The sequence below is a fragment of the Carcharodon carcharias genome, chromosome 7 (genome assembly GCF_017639515.1).
Source record: "Carcharodon carcharias isolate sCarCar2 chromosome 7, sCarCar2.pri, whole genome shotgun sequence".
NCBI classification, from domain to species: domain Eukaryota; kingdom Metazoa; phylum Chordata; class Chondrichthyes; order Lamniformes; family Lamnidae; genus Carcharodon; species Carcharodon carcharias.
Window position 1 is genome coordinate 101,826,509 of NC_054473.1, and position 25,986 is coordinate 101,852,494.

Genomic DNA, 25,986 nt, shown 5'->3' on the forward strand with positions numbered 1-25,986 from the left:
TCCATTCCTGGAATCTAAGTGTCACAGGCAAGGCCAGCATTTAATCCATGTTATTTGTCACTCTTGAACGTGGTGAGCTACCTTCTTGAACGGCTAGAGTCCATGTGATGGACCTAATGTGCTATTAGGAACAGGGTTCCAGGAATTTAACCCAGTGACTTGGAGGGCAACTTGGAGATGGAGGTGTTTTCATGCATCTGAGACCTTTGTCCTTCTAGGTGGTATGGTTGTGGTTTGGAAGGTGCTGTTGAAGAAGCCTTGGCAAATTGCTGCAGTGCTTCTTGTACATGGTACACACTGCTGCGACTGCCTACCAGTGGTGGAGGGAGTGAATGTTTAAAGTGGTGGATGGCATGCTAATCAAGTGGGTTGCTTTGTCTTGGATGGTGTTGAGCTTTGTTACTGTTGTTTGAGCTGCACTTCTCTAGCCCAGTGGAGAGTATTCCATCACATTACTGACTTGTGCCTTGTAGTTGGTCAACAGGATTTGGGGAGTCAGGAGCTGAATTACTCTCCACAGAATTCCCAGCTTTTAACCTACTCTTATAGCCACAGTATTTGTATGGCTGGTGTAGTTCAGTTTCTGGTCAATGGTAACCCCCATGATGTTGGCGGTGTGAAATTCAGCGATGGTAACGTACTTGAATGCCAAAAGATTGTTGGATTCTCCCTTGTTGGAGATGGTCATTGTCTGGCACTTGTGTGGCATAAATGTTATTTGCCCAAGGCTGAATGTTGTCCAGGTCTTGCTACATATGGATATGGACTGCTTCAGTATCTGAGGAACTGAACACTGTGCAATCATCAGTGAACATCCCCATTTCTGACCTTATGACAAAGGGAAGGTTATTGATGGTGCAACTGAACATGGTTGGGCCTAGGACACTACGCTGAGGAACTCCTGCAGTAATATCCTGAGACTGAGATGATTGACCTTCAACAACCATAACCATCTTCCTTTGTGTGAGGTATGACTCCAACCAATGAAAGTTTCCCTCCTGATTCCCATTGACTTCAATATTGCTAGAACTCCTGTATGCCACATTTAGTCAAATGTTGCCTTGAATTCAAGAATTGTCACTCCCACCTCACTCTTAAGGTCAGCTCTTTTGTCTGATGTTTGTATCAAGGCTATAATGAGGTCAGGTACCGAGTGGCTCTGGCAGAACCCAATCTGAGCATCAGTGAGCAGTTTATTGCTGAGTAAATGTTATTTGATAGCACTGTCAACAGCTCCTTTCATCACTTTGCTGATGTTTGAGTAGACTGATGTGGCAGTAACTGGTTGCATTGGATCTGTCCTATATTTTCTGGACAAAACGTAACTGGGCAAATTTCCACATTGTCAGGTAGATGTTGTAGCTGTACTGTAACAGCTTGGTTAGAGGCATAACCCGTTCTAGAGCACAGATCTTCAGTACTAATGCTGCAATGTTATCAGACCCAAAGCCTTTGCAGTATCCAGTGCCTTCAGCCATTTCTTGATATACATGGAATGAATTGAATCGGCTGAAGACCAGCCTGTGTGATGCTGGGGACTTCAGGATGAGGCCGAGAAGGATCATCCATGAGGCTGGCTGAAAATGGTTGCAAATGCTTCAGCCTTGTCTTATGCTGGGCTCCCTATCATTGAGGATGGGGTATTTTTGGAGCCTCCACCTCCAGCTAGTTGTTTAATTACCCACCACCATTCACAAATACTAAAAGGTTAAGTAAGGGCTGATATCAGGAATTTAATTCAAACAGAGTAACAAAAACACGGTGCAGATTCACAGATATTCTATTGGAAGCAGGAATCCTGAAACCATTTAAAAATCTTTTTGGTGCTGCAATCAGAGGTACTATAGGGTCTTTGGGATTGACTAATTCAGATGTGCAAAATGACCTTCCTGATAATTATTTTGCGATTGTAGATGCGTACCAGGACCTGTTTCCTGCCAATGGCTATTATGTTTCACAGAGAGTCAGTCAGGATGCTGTAAGGAGTAGGAGCAAACTCCTCTTTCCAGATGGTTGGTGTATACCTGGCAGAGTCAATCAAGATGTCTTAAGAGAAGGTAGCAAATCTTGTTGTTTTTAGTAGCATTACTGTCATGCCCCTAAGACATGAAAAAGATCATGAACTGTTTAAATCAAACCTTACTTTTTTTCTTATTTAAAAAGTGGACTTTGCTGAACCAAAAGATGTCTGCCACAGATCACATGATTCATAGTTGGAAATTTCCAACAGCAGATACAGGAAAAAAGCTCAAACCTCATCATTGTGGAATCTCAAACCTCTCATTGTAAGAACACATTAAAATTGACAAAACCAGGGACCAGCAGATGATCTGTCTCCCCAGCCTGGTCTTATAACAAAGGGAGAGCCTTTGTTATAACTCATTATACCTACAGAGGCACTAATAGCCACCATCCAACTCCTAGGGTGAACAATGAATTTTGACCAGAGGCATAGAAAACTGTTCGTTAACCTGCAACTGACTCATTAATGGACAACATCACATGACCTAAGCTTCTGGTCTTCGAAAAGTTTTAATTTTACTTTATGATCCCAACTGATGTCAATGCTGGGCAAGTCAGATCCCAGACAGTGAAACCTGATAGATCCTAACTTTCTTTAGAAACCATGGCAGTAAGTTACTGAACAAATTTACAGAAGATTGAATAACTTTTAATACAAAAAATAAAGAATAAAATATTTATTAAAACAGGTGAACTATATTACAGCAGACAAAAAGATTGGAAAGATCTCAATACAAATGTAAGAAGATTATTCAAATCCCACTATTCCTTTACCCCAACAATATCTTTACAGATTCATAAACCAATGAAGAGTTGCCCCTAGCTTGACATAAAAGCTTCTTGCTTGAGACTGGCACAGTTGCAAACGGTTTTCTTCAGGTGAATTCCTGAGAATTCACTTGATGTTTCTCACCCAACTTGTATATCTCCCAGGACACCCAAACACTGCACATTAAGCCCACGGTTTCTTCAATTGCAGAGTAAACAAATTTGTTCCCTAAACTCAGTCTTCCAGAAGCACCTCTGTGAAACTGATCATTTTACTGAGCCCTATAACTGATTGTTCGGTTAATTACTGTCCCAAAGGCCTTGTAGTTTTTCTTCTCAGAGAGCTTAAAGTCCATCTCTTCACTCTGACACATACTGAACTCTCCACAATGAATGACGGGTGCAACCAAAGCAGATTCCATGGATTTCTTAACAACCCACCCAGACATTTATTGCAACGTGAGCCAATCAATCCCTCTTTCTCACAATCTCCACATTTGAAGATCTCACCTTGGAATTCTTTCCAAAAGTCGCTCCCACTCAGGCGGTTTCAACAATGGCCAACCTCACAGGGTTTCAATCTTGCCTTCTAAGATTCCTTTCCCCTGGATTTTCGAGTACACTCAAGCATCAACTTCCAAGCACAATTTCAGATGTTCAGCCATGCCAAGCAGAACACCACTGCTTCAAAGGGATACCTTTGCCTCTATGGTCCATAGCATGGACTCACCAACATTCAGCTGCCTTTTCAGGTCTTCAGAGCTTCCCTCAAGCCCTCTTCAAGTCTGCTCATTGCAGCTGTTTAACTTGGAGTCTATTTCTCTGCTCCTTACTTTTAGCTTAATGGGCCATATTCTTGATCCTAGTGGTTGTCCCTTATCTGGGACTTCCTTCTGGGAACTCTTCCTGTCCCCCCTCCTTGGCTTGGGACCTCCCTGTCCCTCTCCCGTGTCCTGCTTCCTGGGACCTCTACTTGGTAATGGTGCTTGGTTCAGGTCATGTGACCTGCTTTTTCATGCCGTTTGTCCTGCCTTGCTTCTGCGCAGGTGCTCAGGGCTGGTTCCTGGCCTGATGGAGGTAAAGAAACAAACTGCACATGTGGGGCCATTTTCCGGCTGGCACATGCGCAAGTTCCCGACTTCTGATTAAAGTAAGTATTTGAGTTTCATCACAACATTTCCAGACTTGCAACTCAGTCTGCTATTTTAATTCTAGCCTGCAAACATCAAAAGGGGACTCCAAGCTGACCAACAGCCTGGATTAAGTCCAAGCCTCCTTGAAGATTGTTTTCTCTGGAAAATGCCTGCCGTCGCCTGCTGAGCAGACCGAGTAGTACAAGTGCCCCCTCAGTCTGAGCAAAACACTGTTAATAAAACATAATGTCCAACCAATTTAGGCATAGAGTAAGCTAGTCAGGGTCTAATTGTTATGGTCGATAATGCAGTTGAAGAGATGGTGGGTTTGAAGGGAGTGCAATGAGTGGGGCACAAAGCACATCGGAGGAGGAGCTGGTGCAGCAAGGGAATTACCAGCTACCTGAGGGTCAGGGTGCATTCATTCTCGGTTGATAAGGACTTGGAGAAGACTGCATGGGCCTTCCATTTGAAAGACTGAGCACAGCTGGTGCTGGAAAGGACTGTCAGCTGATGTGGAGCATTCCATAAACCACATGGGTGCCATTCAGGAAACAGGCTAGCGATTGAAGTACATCATGGAATGCATGGGACAGTCAGCGCTCTCCTTGAGACTGTGCCCATGTAGATCATTAGACAGTTGAGACAATGCCCAGTGGCAGGAGCAGGTGAGGAGTGACCATGGATCAGCTTGCTATCTTTATGGATATTAACACTTTTGTACCTTCATCTCATGACCACACATTGACCAACAGGCAGCCCGTGCATTCACCAGACAGCAGGACGCAGCTGGGCCATAACATACAAAATCTAAATGACAGGAAAAGACATCCGCTGGTTCATCCAGCTCCACCACACCCCAAACAAAAACAAAAACAGAATTACCTGGAAAAACTCAGCAGGTCTGGCAGCATCGGCGGAGAAGAAAAGAGTTGACGTTTCGAGTCCTCATGACCCCTCGACAGAACTTGAGTTCGAGTCCAAGAAAGAGTTCTTGGACTCGAACTCAAGTTCTGTCGAAGGGTCATGAGGACTCGAGACGTCAACTCTTTTCTTCTCCGCCGATGCTGCCAGACCTGCTGAGTTTTTCCAGGTAATTCTGTTTTTGTTTTTGTTTTGGATTTCCAGTATCCGCAGTTTTTTTGTTTTTATCCACCCCACCCCACTCTCTCTAACCCTGGCCTCGTTCTCTCCAACCCCACCACCACTCAGTCCATCCGCACTCTCTGAGCCCGCCCCCGCTCTCTCAAACTCCGCCCCACGCTCAAACCCCGGCCCCACTCTCTCCTTCCTCACCCACTATTCACCATGCTTCCATCTCCAAGCCACCATTACCCATTCGCACTGCCGTTCCCGCACAGCCGCTCGATATCGCGATAACTGATCGCGCGGGGTGTTCTGGGTTCTGGACGGTTTGTTACCCGGGTAACAGGCGGCGTCTGGGCACTGGAGAGACGGTGAGTGAGGGTGAGGGGATGAGGAAGGGCGGGTAAAGTGAGGGGAGTGAGGATAGGGAGACAGTGAGGGGAGGGACAGATTGAAGAAGTTATGGAGGGGACAGAGTGAGGGAGCGAGGGAAGAGAGAGTGAGGGAAGGGATAGGTTGAGGGAAGGGGCAGGGTGAGGGAAGGGACAGGGTGAGGGAGTGAGGGAAGGGACAGGGTGAGGGAGTGAGGGAAGGGACAGGGTGAGGTAGTGAGGGAAGGGACAGAGTGAAGGAGTGAGGGAAGGGATGGGGAGAGGGAAGGGACGGGGAGAGGGAAGGGACGGGGAGAGGGAAGGGACGGGGAGAGGGAAGGGACGGGGAGAGGGAGTGAGGGAAGGGACGGGGAGAGGGAGTGAGGGAAGGGACAGGGAGAGGGAGGGGGTGAGGGAAGGGACGGGGAGAGGGAGGGGGTGAGGGAAGGGACAGGGAGAGGGAGGGGGTGAGGGAAGGGACGGGGTGAGGGAGTGAATGAGGGAAAGGACGGGGAGAGTGAGGGAGTGAGGGAAGGGACGGGGAGAGGGAGGGAGTGAGGGAAGGGATGGAGAGCTGGTGAGGGAAGGGACGGGGTGCGCTAGTGAGGGAAGGGACAGGTTGAGGGAAGGGGCAGGGTGATGGAAGGGGCAGAGTGAGGTAGTGAGGGAAGGGACAGAGTGAGGGAAGGGGCGGAGTGAAGGAGTGAGGGAAGGGGCGGAGTGAAGGAGTGAGGGAAGGGGCGGAGTGAAGGAGTGAGGGAAGGGGCGGAGTGAAGGAGTGAGGGAAGGGGCGGAGTGAAGGAGTGAGGGAAGGGGCGGAGTGAAGGAGTGAGGGAAGGGGCGGAGTGAGGGAAGGGGCGGAGTGAGGGAAGGGGCGGAGTGAGGGAGTGAGGGATGGGGCGGAGTGAGGGATGGGGCGGAGTGAGGGATGGGGCGGAGTGAGGGATGGGGCGGAGTGAGGGAAGGGGCGGGGTGCGGGAAGGGGCGGAGTGAAGGTGTGAGGGAAAGGAGGGAGTGAAGGAGTGAGGGACAGGAGGGAGTGAGGGACATGAAGGAGTGAAGGAGTGAGGGACAGGAGGGAGTGAAGGAGTGAGGGACAGGAGGGAGTGAAGGAGTGAGGGACAGGAGGGAGCGAAGGAGTGAGGGACAGGAGGGAGCGAAGGAGTGAGGGACAGAGGAGGGAGTGAGGGAGTGGAGAAAGAGGGGTTGAGGGAAGGGACGCGGAGAGGGAGGGAGTGAGGGAAGGGACGGTGAGAGGGAGGGGGGTGAGGGAAGGGACAGGGAGAGGGAGGGAGTGAGGGAAGGGACGGGACTGGGAGAGGGAGGGAGTGAGGGAAGGGACGGGACGGAGAGGGAGGGAGTGAGGGAGGGGACGGGGAGAGGGAGGGAGTGAGGGAGGGGACAGGGAGAGGGAGGGACTGAGGGAAGGGACGGGGAGAGGGAGGGAGTGAGGGAAGGGACGGGATGGGGAGAGGGAGGGTGTGAGGGAAGGGACGGGGTGAGCTAGCGAGGGAAGGGACAGGTTGAGGGAAGGGGCAGGGTGAGGGAGTGAGGGAACGGACGGGGGGAGGGAGTGAGGGAAGGGACTGGGAGAGGGAGTGAGGGAACGGACGGGGGGAGGGAGTGAGGGAAGGGACTGGGAGAGGGAGTGAGCGAACGGACGGGGGGAGGGAGCGAGGGACGGGACGGAGCGAGGGAGCGAGGGACGGGACGGAGCGAGGGAGCGAGGGACGGGACGGAGCGAGGGAGCGAGGGACGGGACGGAGCGAGGGAGCGAGGGACGGGACGGAGCGAGGGAGCGAGGGACGGGACGGAGCGAGGGAGCGAGGGACGGGACGGAGCGAGGGAGCGAGGGACGGGACGGAGCGAGGGACGGGACGGAGCGAGGGAGCGAGGGACGGGACGGAGCGAGGGAGCGAGGGACGGGACGGAGCGAGGGACGGGACGGAGCGAGGGAGCGAGGGACGGGACGGAGCGAGGGAGCGAGGGACGGGACGGAGCGAGGGAGCGAGGGACGGGACGGAGCGAGGGAGCGAGGGACGGGACGGAGCGAGGGAGCGAGGGACGGGACGGAGCGAGGGAGCGAGGGACGGGACGGAGCGAGGGAGCGAGGGACGGGACGGAGCGAGGGAGCGAGGGACGGGACGGAGCGAGGGAGCGAGGGACGGGACGGAGCGAGGGAGCGAGGGACGGGACGGAGCGAGGGAGCGAGGGACGGGACGGAGCGAGGGAGCGAGGGACGGGACGGAGCGAGGGAGCGAGGGACGGGACGGAGCGAGGGAGCGAGGGACGGGACGGAGCGAGGGAGCGAGGGACGGGACGGAGCGAGGGAGCGAGGGACGGGACGGAGCGAGGGAGCGAGGGACGGGACGGAGCGAGGGAGCGAGGGACGGGACGGAGCGAGGGAGCGAGGGACGGGACGGAGCGAGGGAGCGAGGGACGGGACGGAGCGAGGGAGCGAGGGACGGGACGGAGCGAGGGAGCGAGGGACGGGACGGAGCGAGGGACGGGACGGAGCGAGGGACGGGACGGAGCGAGGGACGGGACGGAGCGAGGGACGGGACGGAGCGAGGGAGTGAGGGACGGGACGGAGCGAGGGAGTGAGGGACGGGAAGGAGTGAGGGGAGGGAGCGAGGGAGTGAGGGACGTGAGGGAGCGAAGGAGTGAGGGACGTGAGGGAGCGAAGGAGTGAGGGACGTGAGGGAGCGAAGGAGTGAGGGACGGGAGGGAGCGAAGGAGTGAGGGACAGAGGAGGGAGTGAGGGAGTGGAGAAAGAGGGGTTGAGGGAAGGGACGCGGAGAGGGAGGGAGTGAGGGAAGGGACGGTGAGAGGGAGGGGGGTGAGGGAAGGGACGGGGAGAGGGAGGGAGTGAGGGAAGGGACGGGACTGGGAGAGGGAAGGAGTGAGGGAAGGGACGGGACGGAGAGGGAGGGAGTGAGGGAGGGGACGGGGAGAGGGAGGGAGTGAGGGAGGGGACGGGGAGAGGGAGGGACTGAGGGAAGGGACGGGGAGAGGGAGGGAGTGAGGGAAGGGACGGGATGGGGAGAGGGAGGGTGTGAGGGAAGGGACGGGGTGAGCTAGCGAGGGAAGGGACAGGTTGAGGGAAGGGGCAGGGTGAGGGAGTGAGGGAACGGACGAGGGGAGGGAGTGAGGGAAGGGACTGGGAGAGGGAGTGAGGGAACGGACGGGGGGAGGGAGTGAGGGAAGGGACTGGGAGAGGGAGTGAGCGAACGGACGGGGGAGGGAGTGAGGGACGGGACGGAGCGAGGGAGTGAGGGACGGGACGGAGCGAGGGAGTGAGGGACGGGACGGAGTGAGGGACGGGACGGAGCGAGGGAGTGAGGGACGGGACGGAGCGAGGGAGTGAGGGACGGGACGGAGCGAGGGAGTGAGGGACGGGACGGAGCGAGGGAGTGAGGGACGGGACGGAGCGAGGGAGTGAGGGACGGGACGGAGCGAGGGAGTGAGGGACGGGACGGAGCGAGGGAGTGAGGGACGGGACGGAGCGAGGGAGTGAGGGACGGGACGGAGCGAGGGAGTGAGGGACGGGACGGAGCGAGGGAGTGAGGGACGGGACGGAGCGAGGGAGTGAGGGACGGGACGGAGCGAGGGAGTGAGGGACGGGACGGAGCGAGGGAGTGAGGGACGGGACGGAGCGAGGGAGTGAGGGACGGGACGGAGCGAGGGAGTGAGGGACGGGACGGAGCGAGGGAGTGAGGGACGGGACGGAGCGAGGGAGTGAGGGACGGGACGGAGCGAGGGAGTGAGGGACGGGACGGAGCGAGGGACTGAGGGACGGGACGGAGCGAGGGAGTGAGGGACGGGACGGAGCGAGGGAGTGAGGGACGGGACGGAGCGAGGGAGTGAGGGACGGGACGGAGCGAGGGAGTGAGGGACGGGACGGAGCGAGGGAGTGAGGGACGGGACGGAGCGAGGGAGTGAGGGACGGGACGGAGCGAGGGAGTGAGGGACGGGACGGAGCGAGGGAGTGAGGGACGGGAGGGAGCGAGGGAGTGAGGGACGGGACGGAGCGAGGGAGTGAGGGACGGGACGGAGCGAGGGAGTGAGGGACGGGAGGGAGCGAGGGAGTGAGGGACGGGAGGGAGCGAGGGAGTGAGGGACGGGAGGGAGCGAGGGAGTGAGGGACGGGAGGGAGCGAGGGAGTGAGGGACGGGACGGAGCGAGGGAGTGAGGGACGGGAGGGAGCAAAGGAGTGAGGGACAGAGGAGGGAGTGAGGGAGTGGAGAAAGAGGGGTTGAGGGAAGGGACGCGGAGAGGGAGGGAGTGAGGGAAGGGACGGTGAGAGGGAGGGGGGTGAGGGAAGGGACGGGGAGAGGGAGGGAGTGAGGGAAGGGACGGGACTGGGAGAGGGAGGGAGTGAGGGAAGGGCCGGGACGGAGAGGGAGGGAGTGAGGGAGGGGACGGGGAGAGGGAGGGAGTGAGGGAGGGGACGGGGAGAGGGAGGGAGTGAGGGAGGGGACGGGGAGAGGGAGGGAGTGAGGGAGGGGACAGGGAGAGGGAGGGACTGAGGGAAGGGACGGGGAGAGGGAGGGAGTGAGGGAAGGGACGGGATGGGGAGAGGGAGGGTGTGAGGGAAGGGACGGGGTGAGCTAGTGAGGGAAGGGACAGGTTGAGGGAAGGGGCAGGGTGAGGGAGTGAGGGAACGGACGGGGGGAGGGAGTGAGGGAAGGGACTGGGAGAGGGAGTGAGGGAACGGACGGGGGGAGGGAGTGAGGGAAGGGACGGGGAGAGGGAGGGAGGGAGTGAGGGAAGGGACGGGGAGGGAGGGAGTGAGGGAAGGGACGGGGAGAGGGAGTGAGTGAGGGAAGGGACGGGGAGAGGGAGTGAGTGAGGGAAAGGACGGGGAGAGGGAGTGAGTGAGGGAAAGGACGGGGAGAGGGAGTGAGTGAGGGAAAGGACGGGGAGAGTGAGGGAAGGGACGGGGAGAGGGAGGGAGTGAGGGAAGGGACGGGGAGAGCTGGTGAGGGAAGGGACGGGGTGCGCTAATGAGGGAAGGGACAGGTTGAGGGAAAGGGCGGTGATGGAAGGGGCAGAGTGAAGGAGTGAGGGAAGGGGCGGAGTGAAGGAGTGAGGGAAGGGGCGGAGTGAAGGAGTGAGGGAAGGGGCGGAGTGAAGGAGTGAGGGAAGGGGCGGAGTGAAGGAGTGAGGGAAGGGGCGGAGTGAAGGAGTGAGGGAAGGGGCGGAGTGAAGGAGTGAGGGAAGGAGTGAGGGAAGGGGCGGAGTGAAGGAGTGAGGGAAGGGGCGGAGTGAAGGAGTGAGGGAAGGGGCGGAGTGAAGGAGTGAGGGAAGGGGCGGAGTGAAGGAGTGAGGGGAGGGGCGGAGTGAAGGAGTGAGGGAAGGGGCGGAGTGAAGGAGTGAGGGAAGGGGCGGAGTGAAGGAGTGAGGGAAGGGGCGGAGTGAAGGAGTGAGGGAAGGGGCGGAGTGAAGGAGTGAGGGGAGGGGCGGAGTGAAGGAGTGAGGGGAGGGGCGGAGTGAAGGAGTGAGGGGAGGGGCGGAGTGAAGGAGTGAGGGGAGGGGCGGAGTGAAGGAGTGAGGGGAGGGGCGGAGTGAAGGAGTGAGGGGAGGGGCGGAGTGAAGGAGTGAGGGGCGGAGTGAAGGGGTGACGGAAGTGGCGGAGTGAGAGAAGTGGCGGAGTGAGGGAAGGGACGGGGAGAGCTAGTGAGGGAAGGGACGGGGAGAGCTAGTGAGGGAAGGGACGGGGAGAGCTAGTGAGGGAAGGGACGGGGAGAGCTAGTGAGGGAAGGGACGGGGTGAGCTAGTGAGGGAAGGGACAGGTTGATGGAAGGGGCAGAGTGAGGTAGTGAGGGAAGGGGCAGAGTGAGTTAGTGAGGGAAGGGACAGAGTGAGGTAGTGAGGGCAGGGACAGAGTGAGGTAGTGAGGGAAGGGACAGAGTGAGGTAGTGAGGGAAGGGACAGAGTGAGGTAGTGAGGGAAGGGACAGAGTGAGGGAGTGAGGTACGGGTCGGGGAGAGGGAGTGAGGGAAGGGGCGGAGTGAAGGAGTGAGGGAAGGGGCGAAGGAGTGAGGAAAGGGACGGAGTGTTGGAAGGGACGGAGTGAAGGAGTGAGGGAAGGGACGGAGTGAAGGAGTGAGGGAAGGGGCGGAGTGAAGGAGTGTTGGAAGGGACGGAGTGAAGGAGTGTTGGAAGGGACGGAGTGAAGGAGTGTTGGAAGGGACGGAGTGAAGGAGTGTTGGAAGGGACGGAGTGAAGGAGTGTTGGAAGGGACGGAGTGAAGGAGTGTTGGAAGGGACGGAGTGAAGGAGTGTTGGAAGGGACGGAGTGAAGGAGTGTTGGAAGGGACGGAGTGAAGGAGTGTTGGAAGGGACGGAGTGAAGGAGTGTTGGAAGGGACGGAGTGAAGGAGTGTTGGAAGGGACGGAGTGAAGGAGTGTTGGAAGGGACGGAGTGAAGGAGTGTTGGAAGGGACGGAGTGAAGGAGTGTTGGAAGGGACGGAGTGAAGGAGTGTTGGAAGGGACGGAGTGAAGGAGTGTTGGAAGGGACGGAGTGAAGGAGTGTTGGAAGGGACGGAGTGAAGGAGTGTTGGAAGGGACGGAGTGAAGGAGTGTTGGAAGGGACGGAGTGAAGGAGTGTTGGAAGGGACGGAGTGAAGGAGTGTTGGAAGGGACGGAGTGAGAGAAGTGGCGGAGTGAGGGAAGGGACGGGGAGAGGGAGGGAGGGAGTGTTGGAAGGGACGGGGAGAGGGAAGGAGGGAGTGAGGGCAGGGACGGGGAGAGGGAGGGAGGGAGTGAGGGAACGGACGGGAGAGGGAGGGAGGGAGTGAGGGAAGGGACGGGGTGAGGGAGGGAGGGAGTGAGGGAAGGGACGGGGAGAGGGAGGGAGGGAGTGAGGGAAGGGAAGGCGAGAGGGAGGGAGGGAGTGAGAGAAGGGACTGGGAGAGGGAGGGAGGGAGTGAGGGAACGGACGGGGGGAGGGAGTGAGGGAAGGGACGGGGAGAGGGAGGGAGGGAGTGAGGGAACGGACGCGGGGAGGGAGTGAGGGAAGGGACGGGGAGAGGGAGGGAGGGAGTGAGGGAAGGGACGGGGAGAGGGAGGGAGTGAGGGAAGGGACGGGGAGAGGAAGGGAGTGAGGGAAAGGACGGGGAGAGGGAGTGAGTGAGGGAAAGGACAGGGAGAGTGAGGGAAGGGACGGGGAGAGGGAGGGAGTGAGGGAAGGGACGGGGAGAGCTGGTGAGGGAAGGGACGGGGTGCGCTAATGAGGGAAGGGACAGGTTGAGGGAAGGGGCAGGGTGATGGAAGGGGCAGAGTGAGGCAGTGAGGGAAGGGACAGAGTGAGGGAAGGGGCAGAGTGAAGGAGTGAGGGAAGGGGCGTAGTGAAGGAGTGAGGGAAGGGGCGTAGTGAAGGAGTGAGGGAAGGGGCGGAGTGAAGGAGTGAGGGAAGGGGCGGAGTGAAGGAGTGAGGGAAGGGGCGGAGTGAGGGAAGGGGCGGAGTGAAGGAGTGAGGGAAGGGGCGGAGTGAAGGAGTGAGGGAAGGGGCGGAGTGAAGGAGTGAGGGAAGGGGCAGAGTGAAGGAGTGAGGGAAGGGGCGGAGTGAAGGAGTGAGGGAAGGGGCGGAGTGAAGGAGTGAGGGAAGGGGCGGAGTGAAGGAGTGAGGGAAGGGGCGGAGTGAAGGAGTGAGGGAAGGGGCGGAGTGAAGGAGTGAGAGAAGGGGCGGAGTGAGGGAAGGGGCGGGGAGAGGGAGTGAACAAGTGAGGGAAGGGGCGGGGAGAGGGAGTGATGTAAGGGACGGAGTGAGGGACGGGACGGAGTGAGGGACGGGACGGAGTGAGGGACGGGACGGAGTGAAGGAGTGAGGGACAGGAGGGAGTGAGCGAGTGGAGAAAGAGAGGGGGTGAGGGAAGGGAGAGATTGAAGGAATGGACCGAGTGAGGGAGTGATTGACTGGAGGAGTGAGGGAAGGGACAGTGAGAGGGAGTGAGGGAGGGCCAGAGTGAGGAAGGGACTGAGATGACCTGAGGGAAGGGATAGTGAGAGAGAAGGGACAGGGTGAGGTGTTGAGAGGCGGGACAGAGTGAGGCGAGTGAGGTAAGGGCCAGAGTGAGGTGAGGGAAGGGAGGGAGTGAGGTAGTGAGGGCAGGGACAGAGTGAGGTAGTGAGGGAAGGGACAGAGTGAGGTAGTGAGGGAAGGGACAGAGTGAGGGAGTGAGGTACGGGTCGGGGAGAGGGAGTGAGGGAAGGGGCGGAGTGAAGGAGTGAGGGAAGGGGCGGAGTGAGGGAAGGGGCGGAGTGAATGAGTGAGGGAAGGGGCGGAGTGAAGGAGTGAGGGAAGGGGCGGAGTGAAGGAGTGAGGGAAGGGGCGGAGTGAAGGAGTGAGGGAAGGGGCGGAGTGAAGGAGTGAGGGAAGGGGCGGAGTGAAGGAGTGAGGGAAGGGGCGGAGTGAAGAAGTGAGGGAAGGGGCAGAGTGAAGGGGCGGAGTGAAGGAGCGAGGGAAGGGGCGGAGTGAAGGGGCGAGGGAAGGGGCGGAGTGAAGGGGCGAGGGAAGGGGCGGAGTGAAGGAGTGAGGGGAGGGGCGGAGTGAGGGAAGGGGCGGAGTGAAGGAGTGAGGGGAGGGGCGGAGTGAGGGAAGGGACGGGGAAAGCTAGTGAGGGAAGGGACGGGGAGAGCTAGTGAGGGAAGGGACGGGGAGAGCTAGTGAGGGAAGGGACGGGGTGAGCTAGTGAGGGAAGGGACAGGTTGATGGAAGGGGCAGAGTGAGGTAGTGAGGGAAGGGGCAGAGTGAGGTAGTGAGGGAAGGGACAGAGTGAGTTAGTGAGGGAAGGGGCAGAGTGAGTTAGTGAGGGAAGGGGCAGAGTGAGTTAGTGAGGGAAGGGGCAGAGTGAGGTAGTGAGGGAAGGGACAGAGTGAGGTAGTGAGGGAAGGGACAGAGTGAGGTAGTGAGGGAAGGGACAGAGTGAGGTAGTGAGGGAAGGGACAGAGTGAGGTAGTGAGGGAAGGGACAGAGTGAGGTAGTGAGGGAAGGGACAGAGTGAGGTAGTGAGGGAAGGGACAGAGTGAGGGTGTGAGGTACGGGTCGGGGAGAGGGAGTGAGGGAAGGGGCGGAGTGAAGGAGTGAGGGAAGGGGCGGAGTGAAGGAGTGTTGGAAGGGGCGGAGTGAAGGAGTGTTGGAAGGGACGGAGTGAAGGAGTGTTGGAAGGGACGGAGTGAAGGAGTGTTGGAAGGGACGGAGTGAAGGAGTGTTGGAAGGGACGGAGTGAAGGAGTGTTGGAAGGGACGGAGTGAAGGAGTGTTGGAAGGGACGGAGTGAAGGAGTGTTGGAAGGGACGGAGTGAAGGAGTGTTGGAAGGGACGGAGTGAAGGAGTGTTGGAAGGGACGGAGTGAAGGAGTGTTGGAAGGGACGGAGTGAAGGAGTGTTGGAAGGGACGGAGTGAAGCAGTGTTGGAAGGGACGGAGTGAAGGAGTGTTGGAAGGGACGGAGTGAGAGAAGTGGCGGAGTGAGGGAAGGGACGGGGAGAGGGAGGGAGGGAGTGTTGGAAGGGACGGGGAGAGGGAGGGAGGGAGTGAGGGCAGGGACGGGGAGAGGGAGGGAGGGAGTGAGGGAAGGGACGGGAGAGGGAGGGAAGGAGTGAGGGAAGGGACGGGGTGAGGGAGGGAGGGAGTGAGGGAAGGGACGGGGAGAGGGAGGGAGGGAGTGAGGGAAGGGAAGGCGAGAGGGAGGGAGGGAGTGAGAGAAGGGACGGGGAGAGGGAGGGAGGGAGTGAGGGAACGGACGGGGGGAGGGAGTGAGGGAAGGGACGGGGAGAGGGAGGGAGGGAGTGAGGGAACGGACGCGGGGAGGGAGTGAGGGAAGGGACGGGGAGAGGGAGGGAGGGAGTGAGGGAAGGGACGGGGAGAGGGAGGGAGTGAGGGAAGGGACGGGGAGAGGAAGGGAGTGAGGGAAAGGACGGGGAGAGGGAGTGAGTGAGGGAAAGGACAGGGAGAGTGAGGGAAGGGACGGGGAGAGGGAGGGAGTGAGGGAAGGGACGGGGAGAGCTGGTGAGGGAAGGGACGGGGTGCGCTAATGAGGGAAGGGACAGGTTGAGGGAAGGGGCAGGGTGATGGAAGGGGCAGAGTGAGGCAGTGAGGGAAGGGACAGAGTGAGGGAAGGGGCAGAGTGAAGGAGTGAGGGAAGGGGCGTAGTGAAGGAGTGAGGGAAGGGGCGTAGTGAAGGAGTGAGGGAAGGGGCGGAGTGAAGGAGTGAGGGAAGGGGCGGAGTGAAGGAGTGAGGGAAGGGGCGGAGTGAAGGAGTGAGGGAAGGGGCGGAGTGAGGGAAGGGGCGGAGTGAAGGAGTGAGGGAAGGGGCGGAGTGAAGGAGTGAGGGAAGGGGCGGAGTGAAGGAGTGAGGGAAGGGGCGGAGTGAAGGAGTGAGGGAAGGGACGGAGTGAAGGAGTGAGGGAAGGGGCGGAGTGAAGAAGTGAGGGAAGGGGCGGAGTGAAGGGGCGAGGGAAGGGGCGGAGTGAAGGGGCGAGGGAAGGGGCGGAGTGAAGAAGTGAGGGAAGGGGCGGAGTGAAGGGGCGAGGGAAGGGGCGGAGTGAAGGGGCGAGGGAAGGGGCGGAGTGAAGGAGTGAGGGGAGGGGCGGAGTGAGGGAAGGGGCGGAGTGAAGGAGTGAGGGGAGGGGCGGAGTGAGGGAAGGGACGGGGAGAGCTAGTGAGGGAAGGGACGGGGAGAGCTAGTGAGGGAAGGGACGGGGAGAGCTAGTGAGGGAAGGGACGGGGTGAGCTAGTGAGGGAAGGGACAGGTTGATGGAAGGGGCAGAGTGAGGTAGTGAGGGAAGGGGCAGAGTGAGGTAGTGAGGGAAGGGACAGAGTGAGTTAGTGAGGGAAGGGGCAGAGTGAGGTAGTGAGGGAAGGGACAGAGTGAGGTAGTGAGGGAAGGGACAGAGTGAGGTAGTGAGGGAAGGGACAGAGTGAGGTAGTGAGGGAAGGGACAGAGTGAGGTAGTGAGGGAAGGGACAGAGTGAGGTAGTGAGGGAAGGGACAGAGTGAGGTAGTGAGGGAAGGGACAGAGTGAGGGTGTGAGGTACGGGTCGGGGAGAGGGAGTGAGGGAAGGGGCGGAGTGAAGGAGTGAGGGAAGGGGCGGAGTGAGGGAAGGGACGGAGCGAAGGAGTGAGGAAAGGGACGGAGCGAAGGAGTGAGGAAAGGGACGGAATGAAGGAGTGAGGGAAGGGGCGGAGTGAGGGAAGGGACGGGGAGATGGAGGGAGTGAGGGAAGGGACGGGGAGAGGGAGGGAGTGAGGGAAGGGACGGGGAGAGGGAGGGAGTGAGGGAAGGGACGGGGAGAGGGAGGGAGTGAGGGAAGGGACGGGGAGAGCGAGGGAGTGAGGGAAGGGACGGGGAGAGCGAGGGAGTGAGGGAAGGGACGGGGAGAGGGAGGGAGTGAGGCAAGGGACGGGGAGAGGGAGGGAGTGAGGGAAGGGACGGGGAGAGTGAGGGAGTGAGGGAAGGGACGGGGAGAGTGAGGGAGTGAGGGAAGGGACGGGGAGAGTGAGGGAGTGAGGGAAGGGACGGGGAGAGTGAGGGAGTGAGAGAAGGGACGTGGAGAGGGAGGGAGTGATTGAAGGGACGGGGAGAGGGAGGGAGTGAGGGAAGGGACGGGGAGAGGGAGGGAGTGAGGGAAGTGACCGGGAGAGGGAGGGAGGGAGTGAGTGAAGGGACGTGGAGAGGGAGGGAGTGAGGGAAGGGACGGGGGGAGGGAGGGAGTGAGGGAAGGGACTGGGAGAGGGAGGGAGTGTGGGAACGGACGGGGAGAGGGAGGGAGCGAGGGAAGGGACGGGGAGGGAGGGAGCGAGGGAAGGGACGGGGAGATGGAGGGAGGGAGTGAGGGAAGGGACGGGGAGAGGGAGGAAGGGAGTGAGGGTAGGGACGGGGAGAGGGAGGGAGTGAGCGAAGGGATGGGGAGAGGGGGGGAGTGAGGGAAGGGACGGGGAGAGGGGGGGAGTGAGGGAAGAGACGGGGAGAGGGGGGGAGTGAGGCAAGGGACGGGGAGAGGGAGGGAGTGAGGGACGGGGAGAGGGAGGGTGTGACGGAAGTGACGGGGAGAGCTGGTGAGGGAAGCAACAGGTTGAGGGAAGGGGCAGGGTGATGGAAGGGACAGAGTGAGGTAGTGAGGGAAGGGACAGAGTGAGGGAAGGGACAGTGTGGGAGTGAGGGAAGGGACAGAGTGAGGGAGTGAGGGAACGGTCGGGGAGAGGGAGTGGGGGAAGGGACGGGGAGAGGGAGTGAGGGAAGGGCGGAGCGAAGGAGTGAGGGAAGGGGCGGAGCGAAGGAGTGAGGGAAGGGGCGGAGCGAAGGAGTGAGGGAAGGGGCGGAGCGAAGGAGTGAGGGAAGGGGCGGAGCGAAGGAGTGAGGGAAGGGGCGGAGCGAAGGAGTGAGGGAAGGGGCGGAGCGAAGTAGTGAGGGAAGGGGCGGAGCGAAGGAGTGAGGGAAGGGGCGGAGCGATGGATTGAGGGAAGGGGCGGAGCGAAGGAGTGAGGGAAGGGGCGGAGCGAAGGAGTGAGGGAAGGGACGGGGAGAGGGAGTGAGGGAAGGGACGGGGAGAGGGAGTGAGGGAAGGGACGGGGAGAGGGAGTGAGGGAAGGGACGGGGAGAGGGAGTGAGGGAAGGGACGGGGAGAGGGAGTGAGGGAAGGGACGGGGAGAGGGAGTGAGGGAAGGGACGGGGAGAGGGAGTGAGGGAAGGGACGGGGAGAGGGAGTGAGGGAAGGGACGGGGAGAGGGAGTGAGGGAAGGAACGGGGAGAGGGAGTGAGGGAAGGGGCGGAGTGAAGGAGTGAGGGAAGGGGCGGAGTGAAGGAGTGAGGGAAGGGGCAGAGTGAAGGAGTGAGGGAAGGGGCAGAGTGAAGGAGTGAGGGAAGGGGCGCTGTGAAGGAGTGAGGGAAGGGGCGGAGTGAAGGAGTGAGGGAAGGGGCGGAGCGAAGGAGTGAGGGAAGGGGCGGAGCGAAGGAGTGAGGGAAATGGCGGAGCGAAGGAGTGAGGGAAGGGGCGGAGCGAAGGATTGAGGGAAGGGACGGGGAGAGGGAGTGAGGGAAGGGACGGGGAGAGGGAGTGAGGGAAGGGGCGGAGTGAAGGAGTGAGGGAAGGGGCGGAGTGAAGGAGTGAGGGAAGGGGCGGAGTGAAGGAGTGAGGGAAGGGGCGGTGTGAAGGAGTGAGGGAAGGGGCGGAGTGAAGGAGTGAGGGAAGGGGCGGAGTGAAGGAGTGAGGGAAGGGGCGGAGTGAAGGAGTGAGGGAAGGGGCGGAGTGAAGGAGTGAGGGAAGGGGCGGAGTGAAGGAGTGAGGGAAGGGGCGGAGTGAAGGAGTGAGGGAAGGGGCGGAGTGAAGGAGTGAGGGAAGGGGCGGAGTGAAGGAGGGAGGGGAGGGGCGGAGTGAAGGAGTGAGGGGAGGGGCGGAGTGAAGGAGTGAGGGGAGGGGCGGAGTGAAGGAGTGAGGGGAGGGGCGGAGTGAAGGAGTGAGGGGAGGGGCGGAGTGAAGGAGTGAGGGGAGGGGCGGAGTGAAGGAATGAGGGGAGGGGCGGAGTGAAGGAGTGAGGGGAGGGGCGGAGTGAAGGAGTGAGGGAAGGGGCGGAGTGAAGGAGTGAGGGGAGGAGCGGAGTGAAGGAGTGAGGGAAGGGGCGGAGTGAAGGAGTGAGGGAAGGGGGCGGAGTGAAGGAGTGAGGGAAGGGGCGGAATGAAGGAGTGAGGGAAGGGGCGGAGTGAGGGAAGGGGCGGAGTGAGGGAAGGGGCGGAGTGAGGGAAGGGGCGGAGTGAGGGAAGGGGCGGAGTGAGGGAAGGGGCGGAGTGAAGGAGTGAGGGAAGTGGCAGAGTGAAGGAGTGAGGGAAGGGGAGACGGAGTGAGGGAAGGGGCGGAGTGAGGGAAGGGACGGGGAGAGGAAGTGAGGGAAGGAACGGAGTGAAAGGGTGAGGGACAGGAGGGAGTGAAGGAGTGAGGGACAGGAGGGAGTGAAGGAGTGAGGGACAGGAGGGAGAGAAGGAGTGAGGGACAGGAGGGAGTCGAGTGAGGGACAGGAGTGAGGGACAGGAGGGAGTGAAGGAGTGAGGGACTGGAGGGAGTGAGGGAGTGGAGAAAGAGAGGGGTTGAAGGATGGGACGGGGAGAGGGAGGGAGTGAGGGAATTGACGGGGAGAGGGAGGGAGTGTGGGAAGGGACGGGGAGAGGTTGGGAGTGAGCGAAGCGACGGGGAGAGTGAGGGAGTGAGGGAAGGGGCGGGGAGAGTGAGGGAGTGAGGGAAGGGGCGGGGAGAGTGAGGGAGTGAGGGAAGGGACGGTGAGAGTGAGGGAGTGAGGGAAGGGACGGGGAGAGTGAGGGAGTGAGGTAAGGGACGGGGAGAGTGAGGGAATGAGGGAAGGGACGGGGAGAGTGAGGGAGTGAGGGAAGGGACGGGGAGAGTGAGGGAGTGAGGGATGGGACGGAGAGAGGGAGGGAGTGAGGGAAGGGACGGGGAGATGGAGGGTGTGAGGGAAGGGACAGGGAAATGGAGGGAGTGAGTGAAGGGACGGAGAGACGGAGTGAGGGAAGGGACGGGGAGAGGGAGGGAGTGATGGAAGGGATGTGGAGAGGGAGAGAGTGATTGAAGGTACAGGGAGAGGGAGGGAGTGAGGGAAGGGACGGGGAGAGGGAAGGAGTGAGGGAAGGGACGGGGAGAGGGAGGGAGTGAGGGAAGGGACGGGGAGAGGGAGGGAGTGAAGGAAGGGACGGGGAGAGGGAGGGAGTTAAGGAAGGGACGGGGAGAGGGAGGGAGTGAGGGAAGGGACGGAGAGACGGAGTGAGGGAAGGGACGGGGAGAGGGAGTGAGTGAGGGAAGGGACGGGGAGTGTGACGGAGTGAAGGGACAGGTTGAGGGAAGGGGCAGGGTGATGGAAGGGACAGAGTGAGGTAGTGAGGGAAGGGACAGAGTGAGGGAAGGAACGGAGTGAGGGTAGGGACAGAGTGAGGGACGGGTCGGGGAGAGGGTGTGAGGGACGGGACGGGGAGAGGGAGTGAGGGAATGGATGGAGTGAAGGAGTGAGGGAAGGCGCGGAGTGAAGGAGTGAGGGAAGGGGCGTAGTGCAGGAGTGAGAGAAGGGGCGGAGTGAAGGAGTGAGGGAAGGGGCGGAGTGAAGGAGTGAGGGAAGGGGCGGAGTGAAGGAGTGAGGGAAGGGGCGGAGTGAAGGAGTGAGGGAAGGGGCGGAGTGAAGGAGTGAGGGACGGGACGGTGTGAAGGACTGAGGGACGGGAGGGAGTGAAGGAGTGATCGACGGGCGGGAGTGAAGGAGTGAGGGACGGGAGGGAATGAAGGAGTGAGGGACGGGAGGGAGTGAAGGAGCGAGGGACGGGAGGGAGTGAAGGAGCGAGGGACGGGAGGGAGTGAAGGAGCGAGGGACGGGAGGGAGTGAAGGAGCGAGGGACGGGAGGGAGTGAAGGAGCGAGGGACGGGAGGGAGTGAAGGAGCGAGGGACGGGAGGGAGTGACGGAGCGAGGGACGGGAGGGAGTGACGGAGCGAGGGACGGGAGGGAGTGACGGAGCGAGGGACGGGAGGGAGTGACGGAGCGAGGGACGGGAGGGTGTGAGGGAGTGGAGAAAGTGCGGGGTGACGGTAGGGACGGAGAGATGGAGGGAGTGAGGGAAGGGACGGGGAGAGGGAGGGAGTGAGGGAAGGGACGGGGAGAGGGAGGGAGTGAGGGAAGGGACGGGGAGAGGGAGGGAGTGAGGGAAGGGACGGGGAGAGGGAGGGAGTGAGTGAAGGGACGGGGAGAGGGAGGGAGTGAGTGAAGGGACGGGGAGAGGGAGTGAGTGACGGAAGGGACGGGGAGAGGGAGCTAGGGAGTGAGGGAACGGACGGGGAGATGGAATGAGTGAGGGAAGGGACGGGGGAGCTAGTGAGGGAAGGGACGGGGGGAGCTAGTGAGGGAAGGGACGGGGGGAGCTAGTGAGGGAAGGGACGGGGGGAGCTAGTGAGGGAAGGGACGGGGTGAGCTAGTGAGGGAAGGGACAGGTTGAGGGAAGGGGCAGGGTAATGGAACGGGCAGAGTGAGGTAGTGTGGGAAGGGGCAGAGTGAGGTAGTGAGGGAAGGGACAGAGTGAGGGAAGGGACAGAGTGAGGGAAGGGACGGGGAGAGGGCGTGAGTGAAGGGACGGGGAGAGGGAGTGAGGGAAGGGACGGGGAGAGGGAGGGAGTGAGGGAAGGGACGGGGAGAGGGAGTGAGGGAAGGGACGGGGAGAGGGAGTGAGGGAAGGGACGGGGAGAGGGAGTGAGGGAAGGGGCGGCGTGAAGGAGTGAGGGAAGGGGCGGCGTGAAGGAGTGAGGGAAGGGGCGGCGTGAAGGAGTGAGGGAAGGGGCGGCGTGAAGGAGTGAGGGAAGGGGCGGCGTGAAGGAGTGAGGGAAGGGGCGGAGTGAAGGAGTGAGGGAAGGGGCGGAGTGAAGGAGTGAGGGAAGGGGCGGAGTGAAGGAGTGAGGGAAGGGGCGGAGTGAAGGAGTGAGGGAAGGGGCGGAGTGAAGGAGTGAGGGAAGGGGCGGAGTGAAGGAGTGAGGGAAGGGGCGGAGTGAAGGAGTGAGGGAAGGGGCGGAGTGAAGGAGTGAGGGAAGGGGCGGAGTGAAGGAGTGAGGGAAGGGGCGGAGTGAAGGAGTGAGGGAAGGGGCGGAGTGAAGGAGTGAGGGAAGGGGCGGAGTGAGGGAAGGGGCGGGGAGAGGGAGTGAACAAGTGAGGGAAGGGGCGGGGAGAGGGAGTGATGTAAGGGACGGAGTGAGGGACGGGACGGAGTGAGGGACGGGACGGAGTGAGGGACGGGACGGAGTGAGGGACGGGACGGAGTGAAGGAGTGAGGGACAGGAGGGAGTGAGCGAGTGGAGAAAGAGAGGGGGTGAGGGAAGGGAGAGATTGAAGGAATGGACCGAGTGAGGGAGTGATTGACTGGAGGAGTGAGGGAAGGGACAGTGAGAGGGAGTGAGGGAGGGCCAGAGTGAGGAAGGGACTGAGATGACCTGAGGGAAGGGATAGTGAGAGAGAAGGGACAGGGTGAGGTGTTGAGAGGCGGGACAGAGTGAGGCGAGTGAGGTAAGGGCCAGAGTGAGGTGAGGGAAGGGAGGGAGAGAGAGTGAGGGAAAAGAGAGAGAGAGTGGGAGTGAGGGAAGAGAGAGAGAGCGAGTGAGGGAGTTAGGAAAGAGTGAGAGAGAGAGAGAGAGAGAGGGTAGGTTGTGAGGGAGAGGGAGTGAGGGAAGGTTGTCTTTGCAGTATTGGTGTATTTGACAGAATCACAAAAACACAGAATTGTAATGGTACAGAAGGAGGCCATTTGGCCCATTGTATCCTCACTGGCCCCCTCTCTGCAGGATTGTGTATCTCACTCTTCTCTCTGCAGTATTGATATATCTAAATGTTGTTTTTGCAGTATTGGTATGTCTGACTTTATTGTCATTGCACTGTTGATGTATCTAACTATTGTCTTTGTAACATTGATGTATCTCACTGCTCTCTCTTCAGTATTGGTGATCTGACTGTTGTCTTTACAGTATTGATGTATCTGACTGTTGGTTTTGTAGTACTGGTGTCGTTGACTGATGTCTTTGCAGTATTGGTGTATTTAATTCTATTGTCTTTACATGGTGTATCTGGCTGTTGTCTTCATGGTACTGGTGTATCTGCTCTCTTTGCAGTATTGGTGTATCTGACTGTTCTCTCTTTAGTATTGGTATTTCTAGTTATTGTCTTTGCAGTATAGTTGTATCTCACTGCTCTCTTTGCAGCATTGGTGTATCTGACTGTTGTCTTTTCAGAATTGGTGTATGTCACTACTCTCTGTGCAGTATTGGTGATCTGGCAATTGCTTTTGCCGTATTGGTGTATCTGACTGCTCTGTCTGCAGTATTGGTGTATGTGACTTTTGGTTTTGCAGTATTGGTGTATTTAATTCTGTTGTGTTTGTAGTATGGTGTATCTGACTGTTGTTTTCATGGTACTGGTGTATCTCACTGCTCTCTGCATTATTGATGTATCTGACTTTTCGCTTTGCAGTATTGGTATAACTGACTGTTCTCTTTGCAGTATTGATGTTTCTAGTTATTGTCTTTGCAGTATAGTTGTATCTCACTGCTCTCTTTGCAGTATTGATGTATCTGACTGTAGTCTTTTCAGTATTAGTGTATCTGACTACTGTGTTTGCAGTGTTGGTGCATCTCAATGCTCTCCCTGTAGTATTGGTATATTTGCCTGTTGTCTTTGCAGTATTGGTCTATTTGACTCTGTCATTGCCATACTGGTGTATCAAACTGTTGCCTTTGCAGTTTTGGTCTATTTGACTCTGTTGTCTTTGCAGTATTGGTGCATCTGCCTGTTGTCTTTTCAGTATTAGTGTATCTGACTATTGTGTTTGCAGTGTTGGTGCATCTCAATGCTCTCCCGGTAGTATTGGTATATCTGCCTGTTGTCTTTGCAGCATTGGTGATCTGACTGTCTTTGCAGTATTGGTGGTCTGTTGTCTTTGTAGTGTTGGTGTATTTAACTCCCTTGTCTTTGTAGTGTTGGTGATCTGACTGTTGTCTTCACAGTATTGGTGTATCTGATGGCTCTCTCTGTAATGTTGATGTATCTGACTGTTGTCTTTTCAGTATTGGTGTATCTCTTTGCAGTATTGGTGTTTCTGATTCTACTGTCTTTGCAATATTGATGTATCTAATTATTGTCTTTGCAGATTTGGTGTATCTAATCATTGTCTTTGCAGTATTGGCGTATCTCACTGCTCTCTGCATATTGGTGTATCTGACAGTTGTCTTTGCAGTATTGGTGTATCTGACAGAATCACAAAAACACAGAATTGTTACGGTGCAGAAGGAGGCTATTTGGCTCATTGTATCTGCACCAGCCCCCTCTTTGCTGTATTGATGTATCTGAATGTTGTTTTTGCAGTATGGATATATCTGACTTTATTGTCATTGCAGTGTTGATGTATCTAACTATTGTCTTTGTAACATTGATGTATCTCACCGCTCTATCTTCAGTATTGGTGATCTGACTGTTGTCTTTGCACTGTTGGTGTATCTGACTGGTTTTGCAGTACTGGTGTAGTTGACTGTTGTCTTTGCAGTATTGGTGTATTTAATTATATTGCCTTTGCAGCATGATGTATCTGGCTGTGGTCGTCATGGTACTGGTGTGTCTGACTACTTTCTTTGCAGTATTGGTGTATCTGACTGTTCTCTCTGCAGTATTGGTGTTTCTAGTTATTGCCTTTGCAGTATAGTTGTATCTCACTGCTCTCTTTGCAGTATTGGTGTATCTGACTGTTGTTTTTGAAGTACAGGTGGAGCTGACTGTTGTCTTTGCAGTATTGGTATATCTCACTGCTCTCTGCAGTATTGGTGATCTGACTGTGGTCTTAGCAGTCTTGATGTATCTGATTCTATTGTCTTTGCAGTATTGATGTATCTATTGTCTTTACAGCATTGGTGTACCTGACTACTCTCTCTGCAGTATTGGTGTATCTGAATGTTATTTTTGCAGTATTGGTGTATATAACTCTATTGTCTTTGAGGTATTGGTGCATTTTTTCTTTCTTCATTTTTCATTGTATGTCGGCATTGCTGGCAAGACCAGCATTTGTATCCCAATTCTAATTTACCTTGATCTGTTTGGCTTGCTAGGCCATTTCAGAGGGCATTATTAAGAATCAACCACATTGCTCTGGGTTTGGAGTCAGAATGTGGCAGATTTCCTTCCATAAAAGGCATTAGTGAACTGGATGGGTTTTTACTGCAATCATTACTGAGATTAGAACTATTAATTGAGTTTAAATTCCACCAGCTGCCATGCTAGGATTTGAATCCATGTCCCCAGGGCATTAGCCTGGCCCCCTGGATTACTAATCCAGTGATGCTACCACTATGCCACCTTCTTCCCTCCATGTGTGTATTGCCTTTTGTGTATTACATCATGGTGGATTGCCTATATTGTGTTGGTATTCATTTTTTTTGTTGAAAAAATACTTTATTCATAAAATATCTGGGAGAACATTACAAAACATTTCTAAATCGCCATCACAAAAAGTGCAATCCGATTCAACTTTTATACATGGATCATGAGGTGCTTCAGTACAATCAATGAATATTACAGTCATTTCAATATGGTCATTACAGACAGTCAGACAGTGCAATGGTATTGGAGTTATCAACATACATCATGTTGCACTCTGAGGTGCTTCAATACAATTATAATACTATTAGTATTCAATGCATACATTCATTGTGAGCCGTACAGCCTGAGGGGTCTATACCTTTCCCAGCCCCTCGGTGCACTATGGCAGAAAGGTCTTAGACAGCGACCTTTCCCCATTGTGCCTTTGCGCGCCCCTGTCCCAAGCTTTAGTGCGTCCCTCAGTACGTAGTCCTGGACCTTGGAATGTGCCAGTCTGCAACACTCGGTCAGGGACAACTCTTTGCACTGGAGGACCAACAAGTTTCGGGCAGACCAAAGAGCGCCTTTCACCAAGTTGATGATCCTCCAGCTGCAGTTGATGTTTGTCTCGGTGTGTGTCCCTGGGAACAGCCCGTAGAGCATAGAGTCCTGTGTCACAGAACTGCTCAGGATGAAACTCGACAGAAACCACTGCATCTCTCTCTGGACCTTC

The 25,986-nt window shown here is 57.8% G+C and overlaps 1 protein-coding gene across 3 annotated transcripts in view; it reads left to right on the top strand.

Moving 5' to 3' along the window:
• The first annotated feature begins 5,346 nt into the window (after positions 1-5,346).
• The window catches only part of dnaaf1 (dynein axonemal assembly factor 1), a 177,459-nt gene continuing 156,819 nt past the window's right edge, over positions 5,347-25,986 (top strand). For all 3 annotated transcript variants that reach the window (XM_041192135.1, XM_041192136.1, XM_041192137.1), the window contains exon 1: positions 5,347-5,380. The gene's annotated coding sequence lies outside the window, so the exon portion shown is untranslated. The remainder of the gene's footprint in view (positions 5,381-25,986) is intronic.